General features: G+C 38.1%; 4 non-coding genes across 4 annotated transcripts; 2 read left to right on the plus strand and 2 right to left on the minus strand.

Moving 5' to 3' along the window:
- Positions 1-14,009: 14,009 nt before the first annotated feature.
- Trnad-auc (transfer RNA aspartic acid (anticodon AUC)) lies at positions 14,010-14,082 on the minus strand. The gene has a single exon. It is a non-coding gene; the product is annotated as a tRNA-Asp (tRNA).
- Positions 14,083-14,310: 228 nt separating this feature from the next.
- Trnad-auc (transfer RNA aspartic acid (anticodon AUC)) lies at positions 14,311-14,383 on the minus strand. Its single transcript has one exon. It is a non-coding gene; the product is annotated as a tRNA-Asp (tRNA).
- Positions 14,384-14,616: 233 nt separating this feature from the next.
- On the plus strand, positions 14,617-14,689 carry Trnad-auc (transfer RNA aspartic acid (anticodon AUC)). Its single transcript has one exon. It is a non-coding gene; the product is annotated as a tRNA-Asp (tRNA).
- Positions 14,690-14,917: 228 nt separating this feature from the next.
- On the plus strand, positions 14,918-14,990 carry Trnad-auc (transfer RNA aspartic acid (anticodon AUC)). Its single transcript has one exon. It is a non-coding gene; the product is annotated as a tRNA-Asp (tRNA).
- The last annotated feature ends 7,211 nt before the right edge of the window (positions 14,991-22,201 follow it).

The raw sequence follows: 22,201 nt of genomic DNA on the forward strand, positions 1-22,201 counted from the left end.
AACTTCTATCAACTCGTATTCGTGATTTTAATATAACCACAGAATAAATAATAGTACTAGGAACAGAAGACTCACTCTCTAACTAAACGCGTCTGTTACGATCAGCACAGATATGGCCGCTAGGTGGCGACAGCGCCAGGCGCGGCTTATGGCTTTCCCCAATATTGGTGTGGACCGGATGTGCTTTTAGCTACCTGTAGCAAAGCGACGAAATCGCGGAGTGAGCCACGCCTGATATAGCACAAAACTTAGGTTTCAAATACTGAGAACAATATCTAAATTATAATATAATCTCTCGTCTCGCTGGGAGTTTAAATAGGCCAAAATTAAATATATGTCCTAGTTTAGCTAAAAATGTTTAAGTAGGTATTTAACAATAACTTTTAAGGTACTTATTCAGGAGGAAGTTTGGGTTGGAAACAAAAGCTTTATAAATAGGTATTATACTGATTTAAAAACATAAACTTTAGTAAGTACCTACTAAAGGTTTTAAGTTATTGTCAAAAGCCTATTTAAACATTTTTAGTTGTGTGTTATGAACTAGAACATATATTTCGCCTATTTAAACTATCTCTATCTATCTCACTTACAATTCTCTCTTGTATCTCGCTTATAATTTGGTGCTTATTTCACGCACATTCTCGCATAATGTTATCCTGATAGTAGTTAGGTATGTAACGCAACCTTAAATATTTCCTGACCTGAGTTCATCACCTTAGCACTCGCGGTAAATTTTTAGCAAACTGTCTCGCCCTAAGGTGTCGTCTGGAGAAGAAATTGCTTTGAACAAAGGCCGAGGCAAAGTTTATCACGCTCACTTAGTGTTTGCACTTACTGACCTGCTTTCAATTTCAACTAGCTACGCCTTATATATACTTGTTAAATATGCAAATGAACCTGCAACTATATTTTTTAAAGTTGTTTTGCAAACACTGCACTAGAGACTACTAAAGTTTAAAATTAAACGACCTACACGCATATATAAATTAAAATTAGCAGATTCGGATTCATTTTCACTCGTTAATTATTTATTATGTAAATATTATGGTGCCTGAATATAATACATAGTAATAATTATAAACGCGCCCCCCAAACATCTCATTATAAAGTGTCAAAACCCTTTTCTATTATAGTCTACGTGTTGGCTTCGGCTCCGCGCACACCTCCGAAATGTCCGGAACACCATTGTTCCGTGATGGGTAAACATAAACACTTTTAAAAATATCGGATTACATACCTAAGTATCGGATATATTTATCCGCATAGGTATTTATCATATTATATTAAAAACTAGTTTTCACGGTATTCTGTCAGAGTAAAAAAATTGGTGCGACGACGAGCAAAGCGAGGTGTGTGTTAGGTATTTAACCGTAACTAAACGGCGCGTGAAGCCGAGTGAACGAACGAAAATCGAAATTTAGCTGCTGCAGCTGTAGGGCCTCTGTAATTTTTCATTATATTAAGCAGTTGTCGCACCACAGCAGTCCTGCAAGAACGAGAAACAACACTGGCTAAATTGTGGTAGCTACCTAACATTTGTGCATAATTGGCTTGCCAATCTAGTCCGCGAAATTATGGCATCAACTTTACGCTAATTATTTTCGGCGCATATTAAATTTGATGTTTTTGCATTAAAATATTTGTAAGTAATAAGTGTTTTAATGTCATTTAGCGTTTAATTTAAATGACGAAACAAGTAATATAAAGGTATTAGGTACCATTCATTTTTTCTAATTATTTAATAAAATGGCCTTAGTAATAATATACATTGCATGGGTGAGTACGCAATCTCCGTCGTACAATCATAGCTTGATCATACAAGTCCAAAATCGATGCCGGAATCAATGTTCTGTTATCAATTCAACACGTAACGAGTAATACAAAAATCGCAGCAGCAACGTGAAAAGCGGCGGAAACATTTTCGCTCGTAAATCCAGAGGAGTGCTCTTCCGCTACCGGCCCTGATTAAATCCACCAGCATTAGCGTTCATGGTAACAGATATATTCGATCGACTTCAGTCTTTATTCAATTCGCTGATTTATTGGTGTTATGGGCTGTTCTGTGCCAGTTTTAAAATGATTGACGAGAGTAACGTGCCTAAGCGGTAACTTGATTGGTGACGACGACGCACAATTCGATGCCAGTTTTATGAGTTTTGTAGTGCAAGTGTAAATATTTATACCAACATAAATAATCTTGTAGGTGTATGTATGTGTATATCATTTGAGTATGGTTTTTAAGAGCCCATCAACGTGCACACTAGCGGCACTGCTAAATAATAGTGATTAAGGTACTTGCGCCTAATAAGGCCCACTTTTAATTTTATTTTTTATTTTTTTCATTTTTGATATGAACTTGCAATTTTGTCTATGGTACTAACCAAACATGGGCGAGAAATTTAAACTCATTTACACTTATAAAAGTATGAAATTTTGAAATTGAGCAAGCTTTAAAACTGGGCCTTATTAGGTGCAAGTACCTTATTTAAATTTAACGAAAGATATTTAAAAAGGGGGGCGCTACGTACTGCATTTTGTATTTATTTTAAGTACCTTTTGAATACATCAGACTAGTTTACATAGACCGCATCACCTCACTTATCCCAACATACCTTAGATCAGGTTTTATTACTGATTTAGTTTTTTTGATCTAATTACCTCAGATAATTTAGATTTTAGCTTAGCGTTCCTGGAAAATGACTAACCAATTTACCTCCGCTCAGCAAACATTTTACAACTTTTTGTTAGTGTCATGAAAGCTCAGCTCAGAACGCATGTTACCCTCACTTCGGAGCTAAATGTAAGCGGATGACATCGCACAGCTTAGTTTGTTTCTGCTGAATAAGTTAGCATACAATTTGTACAAACTACTCGCGTGGACGAACGGTAATTAGCCTTCATTAGTCATTGCTGGCGATATTTAACTCAACTAGAACTCCTCGTACCACTCTCATGTTTTTCTATTAGGGTTAGGGGATACCCCTTCAATTTATTTTTTAGGTAGGTAGAGAAATAGTATAAGGTTAGACATGAAGCACTTGTATCGATCAGATTAAAGATAAGGTTACACACCAGTTTTCGATACAATTCGTTTAAATGTAATTCAGACAAGAAAGTGCGCTATGAGGTCGGGCCGGCAAACGAACCGTGGAAAGTAACGATGGCATGAAATCCCAGATCAAGAATTAAGAACACTTTTGTTTTAGTAAACCGACCGGAATAATAGCTGAAGTTTCGCGTCGCTATGCCGACAAATGTTTTGATGGGCTTCATCAGAACCCTCGGGGTAGGATAATGTTTTATGTTGCGCTTAGCATAAAAAGTTGAATGTACATCATTGCGAATAGACATCATCGGATGACTATAAGAATTGAATTTGAGATCCGATCTGTCAATGTGCCTACGGCCTGTGAACAGTTTTGCAATCCTCTAGTAGCCTTTATGAGTTACATTTGTCGGGTGAGGCCCTGAATAGGCGGCCAGTCGCTTTGATGGTACCTATTGAAAGAGGAAATGCTTATCGCACCATCGCCCGTAAATAGCAGAGCGGGTGTCGAATTTCTCTACACATGCTACGAAAACACACTTATCCTTTCTACTTAAACTGTTTTCACATCCCTTCCCAATACGTTGGAGCTATTGAGCCTTGCCCTTTTGAGCATCCTACGTGTGTACGTTTCACTACAAACATTTGCCAGTGAAGTTAAGCTTAGCTAATACTTCGTATTAATAATCGTTAAGGGTGCCGTTTGCCTGACTCATCCTAAAACCAATATTACTCGAGTAAGTGCAAGGGCAGCCGAGTTTCAAAAGATCAAAATGAATATTCGGAAGGCAATCACACTCTGGTGATATCATTACCACTTTATACCCTCCTCGGATTGAGAAAGCTAATGGTTTGGAACAATTCAGGGTGGTTTAAATAAATCGACGACATTCCATTTCCTGCTGAAAACGCGCCCTCATGAATCCGTTTTAAAAATTGAATTCGCTTTATCTAGTTTATCAAAGTCTTCATTAGGACAAGACTGAATGAGTGGGTCCGTTATTGGAAAGGTAAAACGGGGCATTGAAGGGCCGAGGTCCTTGTTTCGGAAAGTAAGAATAATAAATACAAATAATTTAAGCCTCATTTATAAAGTTATGAGAAAAAAATAATGAATAGTGGTACCTGAGTGGTTCAGCAGGTATTTAGCATTGACCCTTGAGACAACATTCGCTCTTTCGTTAGATTTAGTTGTTTCTATAAATGACTTTTAATAATTTAAAGCTTTATAGACCTAACAACGGTACATAATATTTGGGCGGATAAACTATGTTTTGTTAATATTCTGTACATATTTTCAGTCAGGCTGCAATTTAGTAGCATAGTTATGTAGATTGTTAGAAGATACCTATGTGGCGTAGTTCGTTCTACTAATATATACTAAGTAGGCCCATTGTGAGAAGTGCTTACCTATAATTATAGCTGCCATACAACTTGTGTATGGTTATTTTAAATAGCGTAAAACAAAGGTTTTAAGAGTGACCTTTTTTATGGAGTTTCGATGTTTATAAATTCCGCCCCGAATGAGGAACTCTTCAACCTTACCAAATATTATCAAAAACAAACGAAAAAATGTGTCATATCCTGTGGAAATCGTTCAAGAGTATCTCCAGAATCGCGCATATGTCAAATTTGACAGGTTATATCTTAAACATATCGTTATCGTATCTTGGTGATGTCTAAAAGATGTCTAATAGATGTCTATTTCAAAATCCGAATCGGGCTCTCTTTCAAAGGTAAGTTCCAGTCCGCCTGACTTTCAAATATTAAAGAAAAGTATGAAGAGTGTAGACCGATATCGGTTCATTTTCGTGAATTAAGTTAGTAAAACACATAATTCTTGTAACTTGTAGGGGCCAGTATCTCAGTATAACTACTTAAGTCGGCACGAAAAGTTATTGTAATTTTTGTCAAAGTATGTACCTACTTAAATAATATATTTTGTTAAGAATATTCCAATTTTTCGTAGTTTTTAATTTTGTAAGATATATATTGCTTTTTTCTAGTAGGTGCCTCATCCGTACATTTGAAACGCTAACGTATAAATTCAAATTTCAATCCTAATCAGTTGTATTATACGTGAGACAGCCATCAATATTCTCGTCTCGAGTAAATGGATTGTAAATTCCGTTTGATAACAATTAACATTTAACAAGCAAAGTTGGGTGGCAGGTTAAAATCTCGTGTTTCGACGTTATTTGGCAAATTAATTCGGAAACTTTATCTTCCAGCACGCGAGAGAAATATGTTTGCACAGAGATTGGTACTTTGATAATTTGTTAACTGTGGCCTCAATTCGTCACATTGGAAACCTCTTAAAAGTTTTTAAACGTTTACTTTAAGACCTTTATTATCTCAATAGGTAAAGGTTCTTCCAATATAGATTTCACTTTATATTGTAAATGTAATAGGGGCTTTATAGTGTTACTTTAAAGGCAGTTCCTGATAGCGAAATGATATAAATCAATAATAATAGTCATTCGGCGCGTTAGCTCGTTTTGGGGGCTCGCCACATTTCAAACAAACTCTTACCGGCGTTTTAGCTGAAACCGATAAAGGGCGATAATCGCATCTAGCGCTAATACGAGCTTATAAGTGTAGGTACAAAGGCCACTTGCGCCAGCCAGGATCGACCACTAATTTCGTTAAACCAGTACCTACAATTTAATTTAACCCTGTGTCAACGGTTAACTCCGAGTTAGTGGCTAACCCTGGATGGTGCAAATGGCCCTTATTTAGTGTACCTACTTAAAAGCTGTTTTTAATTTACAATTTTTGCGATAAACCTTAGGACTTTACCTAGTTAGATCAATACACGGCTTATTACTACCGCCAGGCTAAGACAGGACTAATTTAAGATACCTACTCAATTACTCAGGTCAATTCGAACCTGTACCTGTATCAGGTATTATCACTAAGGTATTCGTGCGGGCGTCTTGCTTGCACTGATACATGTACTAACAAGTCAAAGCGAAGTGAACGCGCGTATGACAGTTTACTGAAATGATTCCTATCCTATATCATTCAAATATCGGTTTGATGTCAGATACAAGTTCGAATTGGCCTGACTATTTCGTTTAATATCTATGGTTTTAGGGTTCCGTACCCAAAGGGTAAAACGGGACCCTATTACTAAGACTTCGCTGTCCGTCCGTCCGTCTGTCACCAGGCTGTCCGTCCGTCTGTCTCAGGAACCGTGATAGCTAGACGGTTGAAATTTTCACAGATGATGTATTTCTGTTGCCGCTATAACAACAAATACTAACAAAGTTTTGTACGGAACACTAAAAACAGAATAAAATAAAGATTTAAGTGGGGCTCACATACAACAAACGTGATTTTATGACCAAAGTTAAGCAACGTCGGGCGGGGTCAGTACTTGAATGGGTGACCGTTTTTTTTTGCCTTTTTTTGCATTATGGTACGGAACCCTTCGTGTGCGAGTCCGACTTGCACTTGCCCGGTTTTTCTATTTAAGTTATCATCGAGCAAATTAGTAAAAGGCAAGCCACCACGATCACACCGGAATCAGTAAAGCGCAGAGATTGATCGCCGAGTTCCGTGCTGCCGACGCCGCTTAGACCTAAAACATTTAATCGTCTCTGCGGCATAATACTGGTAATTAATTATAGGTAGGTACAGTCGCCATCAGATATATCGGAGCAGCCAAGGTGTTCACAAATATCTGAACACGCCTCTATTGTCAAGGCATTAGAGTGCGCGTTCAGATATTGTAACACCTTGGCCGCTCCGATATATCTGATGGCGACTGTACCAATAGCTATTAGTGAGGTCTGTAAGTCATCCGTTGCTTTTAGGTACAAGAAACCCCTAACTTAAGTGCTGATACAACTAACATTAATGTTCCTATTGATATTGTGTGCTTGGTAGTTATTGAAATGTAAAAGTAGGTACTATAAGTTTAGTATAATATTAAGACGCATGTATCAAATTTACATTTATTACTTCGCCTTGAAATAAAGAAATACTTAAATAAATATTTATATTTCATTATAATAAAAATCAACAGAAATAAAATTTATTTCATCAACACATTGTATTGAATTTTGTACGTGAAGCAATATTGTGATTTAAGTAGAGTATTTTCCTCCGATCTTTAAATACGAAATACGTACCCTAGCTGTTTTTAAATTCCGTCGTTAGCTTCCGATCATAATCGAAATTATTGGTAAGCGCGTAAGCACCGTAAGAAAAATATCTTTGATTAAAAAATCCAGAGAAGGCAAAGGTTTCTTTTGCCTAAAGATTCGTTCTCGGTAATAAAATTAAGAAAGCTCTCAATAATTACCGGAGATTTTATAAGATGTTCGTTTTCCATCGCTGGAAGCTACGCATTGATTTTATTTGATGAACTTTATTAATTTTATGTTCGTTAACGATGGTAATACAAGAGTATAATTACTTTGCAATGTATTGCATTGCATTACGTTAATATAAAATCAGCTTAATAATAACTTAAATATTTTTGTTACTGTTTGGTTACGTAAATAAGTATAATTTAATGCTCCACAAAAATGTACATTAAAATGTTTTGAACAACCAGTGTCAACCTCATAGATTCAGAGAACCGAGTGATCGTTTTGTATTTGTGTCAATAACGCAAATTTTGGGACTATTATCAAAAAACTGTTCTACATTTGAATACCAGACAAACAAGCGGATTGGACAGGATTTTTCTGTTTGTCGAGTTTGACCTAATGTCGTAGCAGCGGTGACGAAAGGCGCGGAAATCGCCGGTCCCCCGGGATTCCTCCCAGATAAGGGCGGGCCGTCGGAGGCTTTTCGCAACGCAGAACCCTCGCCCGTTAAAGACATTTCATAGATATTACTAGTAAACTTTTTACGAAAGTAGCTGAATGGTTGTTTTTACCGGCTGAAAAAGGGCGGGTTGTAACGTTTATATTTATGATACTTGGTATTGTAAGTTTTCAAAAGCCTTGATGAGCTATTTAAGATTATTTCAGTTAGGTATTTATCATGTTCCCATTCATATCATGTAAGTACTCTATTTATTTAATGGGTGACATCAAACCCAAGCAAAACCTCGATCGTATCAAATAGTCGCAAAACTTTGTTACCAATCAATGAAACATATATACTGACTACAAGTTCCAGACGGTATACCTAGGCATGCCTAAATAGTAAAACTATCTAGTAGTTGGGTCCTTAATATAGTTCCCATCTTAGCGTTGTTCCGGTTACTTCCCAAGGGAGCCCGGGGTCCGCTTTTGGCAACCTAACCCCAAGATGGTTTAAGTACGAAAGCGAATACTAACCTGACCTTTCAACCCAGAGGGGATTCTAATAATTAGGTTTCATTGGGATTAGTCCCAATTCGCCACGATGAGTTGTTCACCGAAACCGAGTAATTAATAAATAGCTATTCATATAAATTTTAAAAAGCTTTTTGGTAGGAGCTCGTGTTCAAAAAAATGTGTGTCATATACCACATAATAAACCGACTAAGTACGAGTCGAACTCTTTTATTTCTTGCTTATGCTTGCAGAGTCTTTTTTAATTAAATATCACGTAAAGTATATTTAGAATAATAACGTTTTAGGCGCATAATTGTTTTTGATTTTGTTTATTTTTTACTTCACAATTTACAATATATATAAGAAAATACGGCTTTGAGATACAGCCTGCCCACTGATGAGATAGATAGGATTACGTTTGTCACCCTTCTCGTACGATCGAGACCATATTCTCGTATGTAAACAAATAGAATAAGTTGACAATTATGAAGAATAAATAATTAAATAAATATAAACCATACTATACTTACTCAACTAAATTAAGTATAATAGAATCCAAATCTTTCCTATAAAGTCAAATTAATTACATCGTATTGACAAGAGATTGTAGTTAATTAGGCAGCACAGATCATTCGCATTACATCACAGATTTTACAATAATATGTGGCCTGCCACCAGACATATGCACTCTATTTCATGTGGTTTCCTCTCTAATTACTTAGATTACAATTAGCAAACATTAGAACAATACTACATTGCAATTACGTGTATGTTCTATGATTCATAAATTTTGTGATATTAATTTTTGCTACTATTATTACGAAAATGTTGTTGTCTGCGCGCACAGGTGTTTTAGGCACTTAAATAAGCAGATGAGATTAGTTAATTAGTTGGGCCCGATTCGGATTTTGAAATAGACATCTACTAGACATCTTTTAGACATCACCAAGATACGATAACGATATGTTTAAGATCTAACCTGTCAAATTTGACATTCTGGAGATACTCTTCAACGATTTCCACAGGATATGACTTAGAGATCCAATTCACATCTAATAGATATTTATCTTACTCTATCTAACGTAAAAGTGACAGTGGTTGCCGAATTGCGCTGCAAAAGAGAACTAGTTGATATCTAAACTATAACGTATCTAGAATGGATCTAGTACGTGTCGTCTCTTGTGAATATCTTGAAGTTCGACGCGCAGTTTGTCGCGATCACAACATAGTACCTACGCTACAGTAAAACAACTAGTTACCTATTATTTTGAAGTTTTAAACCGAATATGTACAGACATTTACTTTTGTTTACTAAAATAGTGGTTCAGAAAGTCAGAACAAAAAAATGGCTTTGTATGCAAAGCCACTTTTTTTTCAACTCCATTAAATAATGCAGATTCTTTTATCTCCAAAATCAGCCTCGAGGTTTATAATTCAAATCATTTCTTAACCTAAAAATAACTGTGGTAAACTAAGTTTATAGTAATTACACGGAATCACATTTCATCACAATTTACCAACATGCTAAACTGACATAAACAAATATCATCATTAAATTATGTAACAAAAACATAATAAGTACCTACTTATTCTAAAACGAAATATAAAATATGGATTAAGGTAGGCTACGACTATTTTGTGAATTATTGAAATTTTATACAAATTATACAAAATGCACAAATTTTTTGCTTCCCCATGTTTGCGCGGATTGCAGCAGGCTCCACTCGCACCCACCACAACCTTGCCCGCTCGTGGTACCTGCAGCCCCGTTCGCTCCATTAGGTACTGAATAGACGCGTTGTCCACTTTGTCATATTTAGCATATCTAATGCATGCAGTGGTTCTTGTCGACTTTTTAGTGTGCATTGTGCAAGGCTCAATCTGGGGGTGAGTGGGGGTCTTATTTAACGTCTATGTCTCGATATAAAATTTGTAATTTAACTGGTTGGTTGACGTAAATAAATGTATTTTCTTTCTTTCTTCTTTCTTTCAATCTTTCCCCAAAATTTAGTCTCATTTTAATGTTTGTATTTTTAATATTTAAAAAAATAATTCCATCAGACTTTTAAAAGTCAGTCAAAGAAACTTCGTAAGCACACGCCCATATTGATTAAACAAATTGTTAAGTTTTTAATTTTGTTTTAATACGCCTTTGACGATCGCTCACGCTGATTGGTGTGCGCGTAAGAGTGACATTCCATTTCCAACTGCAGCTGCAATACTGTTCATTTTACTATGGAAACGCGTCGCTGTCATTGTCAATTTCCATAGAAAATGGAAATGGAAATGGAATGTCACTTTAATGCACACTGCACTGCAGTCATGTCATTGTCATTTGGCATCTCTTACGCGTTATTAATGCTAAATGAGACATACTGCCCCTGCATGCTGAACTACTCGGTACCAACCTATTTTATTATCAAATTTGCATTAGAGACTCAACTACAATATAAAAAGTTTTTTTTTATTAAAAAGCATAAAAACCGGCTCCTTTTTACAGCAACGTTTTAATAATTTTGCGACACCACCTCGTCTTCCATGTTCGCGACATCGCTGGAACTCAAATGTGAATATTTTAGAGTTTTTATATTTTACGGTTTCTAATTTAGTTTACTGAATACCTGGGTTAAACTACTGAGTATTAAAATTTATAAGAATTATAAAAAAACGTTTTTCATCTTAAAGAACCATTTTATAATGTTTATAAAGTTTTAAAGGGGCAGGGATAATTTAGTGACGAAATAATCAGCTATAACTGCTGTTACGTACGCTGAACACGTTTGGACTACTGAATTATGGTACCACTGGCGGCGCGTCTATAAAAGCCGATTGCCACCGGCTTGCCTATTTTCGGACGTTTAGTTGAGTTGTAAAGGAAATATGTAAGCTAAATTAGCCCCGGCCTGCCTATGGATATGTTTGACGCGCCGCCTCTGGTAGGTATCATGAGAGTGGTAGCCTAGCTGTAAGTCCTGCTACTTTCCTGGCACTAGCCACGGCTAGCTTTCGTACTAACGAAAGTGCTTATACGATATCATCTGATATTTACCTACCAGACGCTTTTCGTTAAAGAAAATATAATATGTACATAGAAATAGAAAATACTTATATGTATAGATCTAGTGATTCTAGTATGATAAGGAACGCTTTGAACATACGCCAAATCAAGTAAGCTATCTCTAAATGCGAAGGCGAAGGCTCCTACGCATACCCTGGACGGCTATGAGAACCAACAAGTCTATCCTAGAGGAGCTGAAGATCACCACGCGGCTCTCTACAAAATGTCAAGAACGCGCACTCAGCTTCTTTGGTCATATCATACGGTCTAAAAAGCACGACCTAGAAAGGCAAATTATCTTGGGCCAAATAGAGGGCAAGCGAGCGCGAGGAAAAGCACCTACGAGATGGTCTGATGTTGTGAAGAGAGTTGTTGGCGGCAACATGCAGTGCGTGACCCATATGGCTTATGATCGCACACTGTGGAGACGTAGCATACATGGTCGCGATCCTCAGCAATGAGGGACCGAGGAAGAAGAGATCTCTAAATGCAGTAAAGGTTCCGCATCTATGGGTAGGTACCAATTGATTGAAAGTCGAGCGCTGCTCAAATGGGTCTCAAGCATCCCGACTAACTACAAAACATAATCTGAACAGCGTAACAAACTACGTAGCTGAACCGTTATCATCAATTTGTCGCGTCTCTGGGAGACAAGTGACAGATAAAATGCAGTCCCTGTTTGAGGCCCCGATGTGATTTATTGCGGGAGCCGAGCGACGTCGAGCAAACTTCCCCGGGCTCATTCCCCCGAATAGTTATCACTTAACTTTATATTTCAATCCGTTGTGCATGATTTAAACCGCTTATCTTACTTGAGCGAGATTTAATTTATACGTACGAAGTTAGTGGGAGCTGAATTTAACGTCAGTTGAAACAACTTAAATTCAGCTGAATTATTACTTTTTTATGGTGTTTTTATTTAAGTCTGCGCTCGCTGGTAATATTAATGTCAGTGCTTTCGTAATTCTTCTTTCGAAGAATATTTAATAGTTATCTTAATATGTATACCAATAACTGACTACAAATAGTCTCGTAGCCCTAGATAAATCCCCAGGAGTGAGACCCATCGGCATCGGCGAATGTTTGCGTCGAATCTTATCAAAATGTATGATCTTAGCTACCGGCTCCGAAGTAACGGAAGCATGTGGCCAGTCACAACTCTGTAGTGGCCTCAGTAGCGGCATTGAAGGTGCAATACACGCAATGAATGACATCTTTCAAAATAATTGTCAACCTAACTCAAACTGGGGAATGCTTCTTGTTGATGCAAATAATGCATTTAATACTGTCAATAGACAACTGGCTCTTTGGCAACCAAGAATATATTGGCCACACTGCGCCCGGTTTCTGTATAATACATACAATGGTCACGCGGAACTGGTTATTCGCGATTCCGACATGAGACTATACAGCAGAGAAGGGGTAACTCGAGGAGAACCACTGGCCATGCCTCTGTATACCCTTGCAACTCTGCCCATCATAAACAAAATGAAAGATGAAAATACCATACAATCTTGGTATGCAGACGATTCCTCAGCACAGGGTAGTCTAAAAAATCTACGAAATTGGCGGAACAATATAAGTATGACAGGACCATCCTTTGGCTGGCTTTCCGCAAACCAAAAAGACATTGCTCATAGTATCTGAATCTGACAAACAAATAGCTCATCAGATCTTCAAGGGTACTAATCTAACTATTGTCACCGGATCTCGCTTCCTGGGAAGCTACATTGGTGAAGGAAAAGAGGATTTCATAAAAAATAATGTAAATAAATTCGTCTCCACCGTTGAAAAAATATCTCTTATCTGCAAGGATTCTCCGCAAGCTGCCTTCACTGCCCTCACCAAAGCAATTCAATTCAAATGGTCATACTTACTACGTGTCCTGAAAAACTCCCACGAATTCTTTGAACCACTAACACATGCCCTACGCACTATCTTCCTCCCAAAGCTCTTTGGAAGTGACGTCTCCCCTATTGAAGCCGACCTATTCTCCCTACCTATAAATAAAGGCGGTTTGGCTATTAGCGACCCTTTTAATGCTACTAATTTAAATTATGAAATTTCGAAAAAAAGCTGTACAGCTCTCACGGAAGCCCTTATCGAAAATAAAGAGATTGTTCTTTCAGATCACTATACATTCATAAAAGATGCTCGCAAAGATGGCCGCAAAGAAAAAGAAGACCTTGATAATAAACTTCTAGAATCTGCCCTAGCAAAATTTACACCTAACAAAAAACGAGCAATCGAGAGATCCATCGCAGCCAAGATGAAAACGAAGGCCTCAAATTGGCTCTCGGTTATTCCAACAAAAAAAGATCACTTCGATCTATCCCCATACGAATTCAGAGATGCGCTGTCAATACGCTACCATAGAACACCAAACGCCATGCCGCAATCATGCGACGGCTGTGGCAACGGCAGCTTCAACATCGACCACGCGCTCTGCTGTAAAACTGGAGGCCTAATCACAAGGCGGCACAATGAGATTAGAGACTTATTCTGTGAACTTTGTCAACACGCGTGGGGCAACGTAACAAAAGAACCAATAATTTTAATTTTTAACAAGCAGAAACGTCTGCGAACGATGCTATTAAGCTTAGAATAAATTTAAAAGTGGAAAAATTACTGTCTTGGGTGAGACTTGAACTCACGGCCTCTGGATCGATACTCCAGCGCTCTGCCATCTGAGCCACCAAGACCTCATCCCTAGCCAGCAAATCTTTCCACCATATTATAGGTCAAGGGGACCCTTAGCGACATCTACCGTAAGAGTGTTATACTTCTTAAACGGCTACCGGAGTTCCAAGTCATATTGGAAATTCACCAGTTACGATGTGCTACCCATACTAATTTTAATTTTTAACAAGCAGAAACGTCTGCGAACGATGCTATTAAGCTTAGAATAAATTTAAAAGTGGAAAAATTACTGTCTTGGGTGAGACTTGAACTCACGGCCTCTGGATCGATACTCCAGCGCTCTGCCATCTGAGCCACCAAGACCTCATCCCTAGCCAGCAAATCTTTCCACCATATTATAGGTCAAGGGGACCCTTAGCGACATCTACCGTAAGAGTGTTATACTTCTTAAACGGCTACCGGAGTTCCAAGTCATATTGGAAATTCACCAGTTACGATGTGCTACCCATACTAATTACCCCTACTCTTACGGTAGATGTCGCTAAGGGTCCCCTTGACCTATAATATGGTGGAAAGATTTGCTGGCTAGGGATGAGGTCTTGGTGGCTCAGATGGCAGAGCGCTGGAGTATCGATCCAGAGGCCGTGAGTTCAAGTCTCACCCAAGACAGTAATTTTTCCACTTTTAAATTTATTCTAAGCTTAATAGCATCGTTCGCAGACGTTTCTGCTTGTTAAAAATTAAAATTAGTATGGGTAGCACATCGTAACTGGTGAATTTCCAATATGACTTGGAACTCCGGTAGCCGTTTAAGAAGTATAACACTCTTACGGTAGATGTCGCTAAGGGTCCCCTTGACCTATAATATGGTGGAAAGATTTGCTGGCTAGGGATGAGGTCTTGGTGGCTCAGATGGCAGAGCGCTGGAGTATCGATCCAGAGGCCGTGAGTTCAAGTCTCACCCAAGACAGTAATTTTTCCACTTTTAAATTTAGAACCAATAATCTCGGAAAATGACTGCGGCCTACGTGCAGATCTATCTTGTCGTGGCGTTTGGGATGCGCAGAGGGAGGCGTTGTTTGATATCCGTGTCGTCGACACTGACGCTCCTTCTTACCTCTCACGACCCGTCACATCTGTACTAAAATCAGCTGAAGACGAAAAGCAGAGAAAATATTCCACGGCCTGTGAAATGCGACATGCAACGTTCACCCCACTTGTAACTTCTATTGACAGCGTCTATGCACCCCAAATGTCCTCCTTTATAAAACATATGGCAGAAACTATATCTCAACGGTGGAACCGTTCTCTAAGCACCATACTGGGCTGGCTGAGATGTAGGATCAGTATCGCCGTTATACGCGCCACCAGCATGTGTATCCGAGGCACACGCCACCGTTTTAAGTCGACCGCCAGGTGGCTTGGGTTCGACGACGGTGCCGCCCTTCCACACATCGATTGAAACCACTTTTCTACCCTACCCACATATGTATTACCTAACCCTTTGCCTATGTACTTATGATTGTTTTAATGTAATAAATTTTTGTTGAAGTATATAATAATCTATTAATATATGTACATAATTATAATTAACGTAGTACTGTACCCGATAAAGATAATAATTGTTGTATTGTCCTAGAACTTAAATCTCTTGTTTAGATACACTTTAGAAATCAGAAATCATATACTTAACATAAAATATCAAATCGAATTGATCAAAAATACATAAAAAATATTTTTTTCTTACATAAAATTAAATGGTAAATGACGAATAGACCTTTTTAAACAAATTATTTATTACACTTTCATGATATTAACGATGTACTTACTCAGCTATTTCACCGACCCAAAATCGTTAAATCAAACCATTGTAGTACATAACACTGTACTTAATGTCATCATTAAGTGCCGTTTAATGCGTGCACACTCGCTGTACAAATTAATTCGATGACAAGTGTGAATGCCGACGACAGTAGTTGCTACTCAACACCCAGCAGACTACGAAGTAGATGTGTATAATTATAACATGCGGAGTACAATTATTTATATAACAATCATGATAACATGCTTAAGAACATAAATTAGTTGACATATATGTGTCTCCGCCAGCACCTTCGTCCCCGCTAGAAGTCGTAAACTTTCAGCCCCATATTTACCTTATAGGACGACTTACACCATCCAGGGTTAGCCACTAACTCGGAGTTAACCGTTTTAAGCCATTTTATATTGGTAATTCCGTTTTAACCGGTTAACCCCGAGTTAGGAGCTAACCCTGGATGGCGCAAGTGGCACTTAGAGGTTAAAATAAAAAAATATAGTGTCAGAATTGTCAGTAAACTTTGTGGACGAATAAACCCTTCCCGTAGTACAGAAAAAATTTGACAAAACACCTAAGAGTCCCGGGACCTTCTAATTTCACTGTTTTGTTGGTAATCATCATTATTTGGTAAAAAACACATTTATGTACAAAATTTCGACGTATAAAAGAAAAAACAACAACATCAATTTTCATAAACTATACAAACTATTTATTATAACACTCATTGCGTAAGTTGTTAATATTGATTGAAACTATTCGTAATATTAATCTGTCCATTTCCAGTAGTCGAATCATCAATCATGAGGTTTCATGCGTCATTCATTTAAACCCCGCGCAGGTCCGAAGCGTAATCAAAGTGAAACCAATTTTTCAGGGGCCATAACAAGTTTAAATTCTCAATCACTGATAATTGTGTATTCGCTCGGTTTTCCGTGTTTACATGCAGACCGGCAAAGTATTGTACGTCCGCATTCAGGCAGAATTTAGGCCGGACGCTGCTCGTAGTTTGCAACCGGGCCCATTTTATTGCCTCATTTGCTTAAAATGGTAATGTTTTTAAAGCGCGTCTTTTTGTACAAATGTTTCAAAATTCGTCATCGTCTAAACTCATCATCATCATCATCATCATATCAGCCAGAGGACGCCCACTGCTGGACATAGGCCTCCCCCAAAGAGTGCCACAATGACCGGTCTTGCGCCACCCGCATCCAGCGGACTCCCGCGACCTTCACCAGGTCATCAGTCCACCTTGTGGGTTTCTACCCACGCTGTGCCTTCCGGTACGTGGTCGCCACTCGAGAACCTTTCCGCCCCAACGGCCATCGGTTCTACGGGCAATGTCGTCTAAGCTGCTAACTGGCAATTAAACTATTTCAAAGACATACTCGTAACATAAGGTCCATCAATGAGCTCTGATAAGATAATCACTTGAATTTTGACAACCCTAAATAGCCGAAAGGGAAGCATGATTTGACCATGAACCACTGTCAAACTTCGGTTTTGTAAGAATTTTCCTTTCTGTACTGCCCAGTACTATTATTTGTTCTGTGTTATTAATATGATATGTATGTTCCAAAAATTGCGCAGTGATTCCGGTATTATTATTTATATTATCGTGGCACGGCCGGTAGACATTTACATGTTGTGGCATGGCGTTATCGAGTGCGTAATCAGTTTATAACGTCTAAATAAGCAGCACACCACCGACAGACCTGTTATTTACTACTATGCAAATTACAGCGTAGAATGTTCTCATAAATTTACGGGAACCACAGCACGGAGACAACTATGCCATTATCACCCGATTTGGTATACGCAATGCTTTGATATGAGAATAAATGAGTTAATCAAATGTAATATTGTTATGGAAGCGCTAATTTGTAACTGCGGGGATTGTTGTAGAAAAGTGACATTGTATAATATTATAAACCATGCCTAAAAAGTGCACAACGTTAAAAATTGCAAGCTAATAAATATTAAAAGTGAACACAAATAGGTGCGTTGGGGTAAGATGAAACAGTGTTGCATTGGAACCACCGTAACAAAATACCTACACAAGATTGTGTTGAAGATTTACAAATTAGGGGACAAATAGGGTTGCCAGATCGAAAGGCGCTATTATCGGGAAACAATATCAATTTTTCGGGATTTTGGGACTTAAGTCGGGAAAAAAAATACATTCAAATTAAAGTAATTGTATTAAAAACAACGATGTTTTACATTATTGGCACTACGTCAGCTCGCTTGCTCGACGTCAGTTCGGAACTTGAAATTGTTGTTTTATAACGTGAAGCTGTTTTTCGGGACAGTTTACACTTTGTCGGGAATCGGGAACACATGCTAAAAATCGGGAGAATCCCGCCAAATCCCGACCATCTGGCAACCCTAGGGACAAATGATACACTTTCCTATTCCAGCAATAACACTCCGGTAATACCAATAAGTAAGAAACTGGCCAGTGCCAGTAGCATGTCGGGCCATTTATTATGATGGGGAGACTTTTTGCGATAACCTAAACTTGCTATAGTTTTCATTGAATGTTCTATATCGACTGTATATGTTTTTTTTTCTTTCGGGGCAATTATAAATTACCCCTCATTACGTGTACTTTATCGGATTGATTATATCCATACCAAATTGCAGTGCGTGTGCTATCAAAATCGTTGCAGACTTTTCTTGGTCTAACTCTAGCATCATACTCATTAACCATAGACGTCATTTTTGATACTAACAGATCATATCCATAACAAATCCAGATCAAATATATTCATCACCTGTCTGGGACCTGTCACAATCACTCTACACTAGGATAGTCTTCGTAAAACTCATTCTGTTTTTTTTATTATTATGGTCGATTAAAAAGCTTTGTAGTCTGTAGCAACTTTCACTCATTTCTTTCGTCAAAGTTTTTAGGTAAATACCGGCCCAATGAATATTAATTAATTCAATCGATTTTACCCTCCCCACAAAGGAGAGAGGCTGTCAAGTATCAATAAATAAGATGATTATCGTTTTTAGTGAACAAAGAAAATGTTAAGGGTTATTCGTTACGCGTTCTCTTGAGAGGGGCCTTCTCGTCCCCTCTCTCGCGTAACCTTAATAATAATTATTATAATAACGTTTATTATGTTATTTCAGCTTGGCCTTTTCTTTGACATCAACCATATACCAGACATCTATAAATAAACACGAGTCTTCAATATAGTGTTCATAACTTGTAAAGGTATTAATTATGTAGTAACAGTCAACAACAGGGAGATAATGAAGGCCAATGTGGTGAAATGTATCGTAGCACACCTTTGTTACATAGAATTAAGTACATCTTTTGCGACGGAGGAGAGTGACGGTTCTCTATTTGATACTGGCAAATATGGCTTATAGATATTAGTTATACTGAGTAAATATCTGTTATACAGGACGCTTGGAAAGACACTGAAGGATTTTACAGCCTTAGGATTGTGTGGTTTCTCCCAATCATCTTGTATGTGGGTACTTGGGTTGCACGCGTATTTCTAGACCCACACCAATATAGAATAATATTTTAATTGTACACAACGATCAGATAGTTAGCCTTTTTCATTTACTTGCAGAAATAGCACTCTTGAGAATGACACCGCATGAATCGCATGATCAATTAATGTGATTTTAATTTTAATTTAGGGATATATTTTACTGCGCAGAGTACGGTTATGCTTATTCATTATTTGCTGTTACGTATTATGTAGAAAGCCCATATTTCCTGGATGCTGGCTGCAGCCTGTGCCCAAATGAAAGAGAGCTTTGATACATGTATTTCTGTAACTGCACTGCGGCATCGGCGCGATGTTAAAGCAAAAAATCCAAGCGAGGGCCACTGTTTTCCATTACCGTAATGGAGTTACTATTCGGTAACATTTTAGAGACTAAATTTTAGGTAGCGTTCCTGTGTGACCTTTTGGTAACGCAAAAAGCATACCGCTTTTTGGAATCACATTCCGGTTTAGCTACACTTGTGTACACAAACAACACATACAAAAAGCGACTAAGTTACAAATTGGCTTAAAATTTTTGGTCAAGCACCTAGTAGAAAGTATCTATCTATACCCACCTAGTTATCGTACAACCCATTACAGTTTCACGCGATTTACGGGATGCACGCGCGGCGTCAAAAGCGAGTACGTCACATTAAATATTTTTAAAGGTACGTCACATTAAATACTGTGAGAACTAGTTATAACTAGGATTTTTAGTAAAAACCGGACATGTGCGAGTCGGGCTCGCGCACGAAGGGTTCCGTACCATAATGCAAAAAAAGGTCACCCATCCAAGTACTGACCACTCCCGACGTTGCTTAACTTTGGTCAAAAATCACGTTTGTTGTATGGGAGCCCCATTTAAATCTTTATTTTATTCTGTTTTTAGTATTTGTTGTTATAGCGGCAACAGAAATACATCATCTGTGAAAATTTCAACTGTCTAGCTATCACGGTTCGTGAGATACAGCCTGGTGACAGACGGACGGACGGACGGACGGACAGCGAAGTCTTAGTAATAGGGTCCCGTTTTACCCTTTGGGTACGGAACCCTAAAAACTAGTTTTCTCAGAGCTTTCCTCTGCACGAGCTCTACCATGCCATGAGTAAGTATGTACCTATAATAATAAAATAAAAATATTACACCATTAAGTAACATAATGATTCAGCTAACCAGCTTAATAAAGCAAGCGTGATTTAACCGAAGTGACGATGAAAACAGGTAAAGGGCGATAAATTTAAAGTTAATTACCTCCAGGTGTCAGAGCAACCGCTCTCCAACAACTTTACTTCATAAGTCAGCGTCGCGTCGACGAGCCGTTCCGAACATCCTCACATAACTTTATCCGGTTTTGATTATTACCATGATATTCTGTTCCTTTACAGACTTAAAACCTTTAGAAATTAGTTATTATTATTTTTGAAGCAAAGAGTATTCACATGCCACCCGATATGGCGACAGATAGCCTCAATTATCTTAACTACATTAAACGTTTCGCTTGCTTGTTTCAATTAAATGGGTACTTTACATCATAACGAAAGCGATTTTAAAATATTATAGGGGCAGATTCCCTATTATAATACAATTTAAATACAATTACCAATAATAATTTTCTTAGTTCAGAATAAAGTTAGTGAGTGTGACGTTCTTTTTTGTCGTGGGTTAGTTGAATACCTAATTCACGTCCCGCATGAGCATGGCAGTGCTCAGTTATTTTAATTTTACTGAGATTAACATCAAATTGTAAATATTTGATCAATAAATCGCTTTTTAAATCCTTATTAAAGCTAAAATTGAAAAGGCAGTATTGGTAAAAGGCAAATATATACAACCGTTGATGGCCATCTAATGAAATAAGTTCTTGGCAGATTTTAACAGTGAAATAAAACTAATAAAACTGAATTATTAATACGTTAATATGAATAAAGGATGACTCACGCTAGACCGGGCCGTGGCCGGGCCGGAGCTTCCGGAGCGTCGTTTTCTATGGAGAGCATCACGTGATCACCGGGGCTCGGGCGTGGCACGGTGCGGGCCCGGCCCGGTCACGTCCCGGAGCCTCCGGACAACCTATTTTTCTCTTCGGGTGGTATTCTACTTGTTTAAGATCTTTGTCCAATATGCATTGCGTCTGACTCTCTCATTAAGCAAAATGTGAAACGCAAATACACATTGGACCAAGATTGGACAGATGGAATACCACCCCTGTGTCGGAATATATTTGCCAAAATAAGAAGGTTGCAAAACGTCATAAATTTGTTTGTTAAATATGATGGTATAGCTAATTCGTTACTTGGTCGGTTTATATTAGGTACAGCCGTCTTTGATATAATATACGTCAAGATTATATAGGTTGGATAATGTCTTGATTTATTTTGTGAAATATGGAAGTGTTGCTGAAATGTAATTTAGTCGGATTATATTAAATGAGACATCTATTGATGTTACTGCTTGTAAAAATGATTCAATAATGAGCATGTATATAATGAATATTAAGATACTATATTTATTTATTTTTTTTTTATAATAAACTGATCGGCGATTGGCTCTAGTCACACCTGATGGAAAGTGAAGACAGAGCCTAAGATGTAGCTCACCGGTTCAGTAATAGCCTATTCACTCTAGCTTTAAAGAGACCGAGGTCATATTTTTCAGGGAATACAGATGCCGGGAGCGCATTCCATTCCTTAGCCGTCCTTACCAAAAAAGACGAGGCAAATCGTTTTGTGCGGACAAATGGAATACTAACCACGAACGGGTGCATTCGCTCCCCGCGCCTGGATGTCCGATGATGGAAAGGGGATGGTGGGATCAGGTCATGCAGCTCTTGTGCGCACTCTCCAGAATGT

Source organism: Cydia fagiglandana, chromosome 2 (genome assembly GCF_963556715.1).
Source record: "Cydia fagiglandana chromosome 2, ilCydFagi1.1, whole genome shotgun sequence".
In the NCBI taxonomy this organism is placed as follows: Eukaryota; Metazoa; Arthropoda; class Insecta; order Lepidoptera; family Tortricidae; genus Cydia; species Cydia fagiglandana.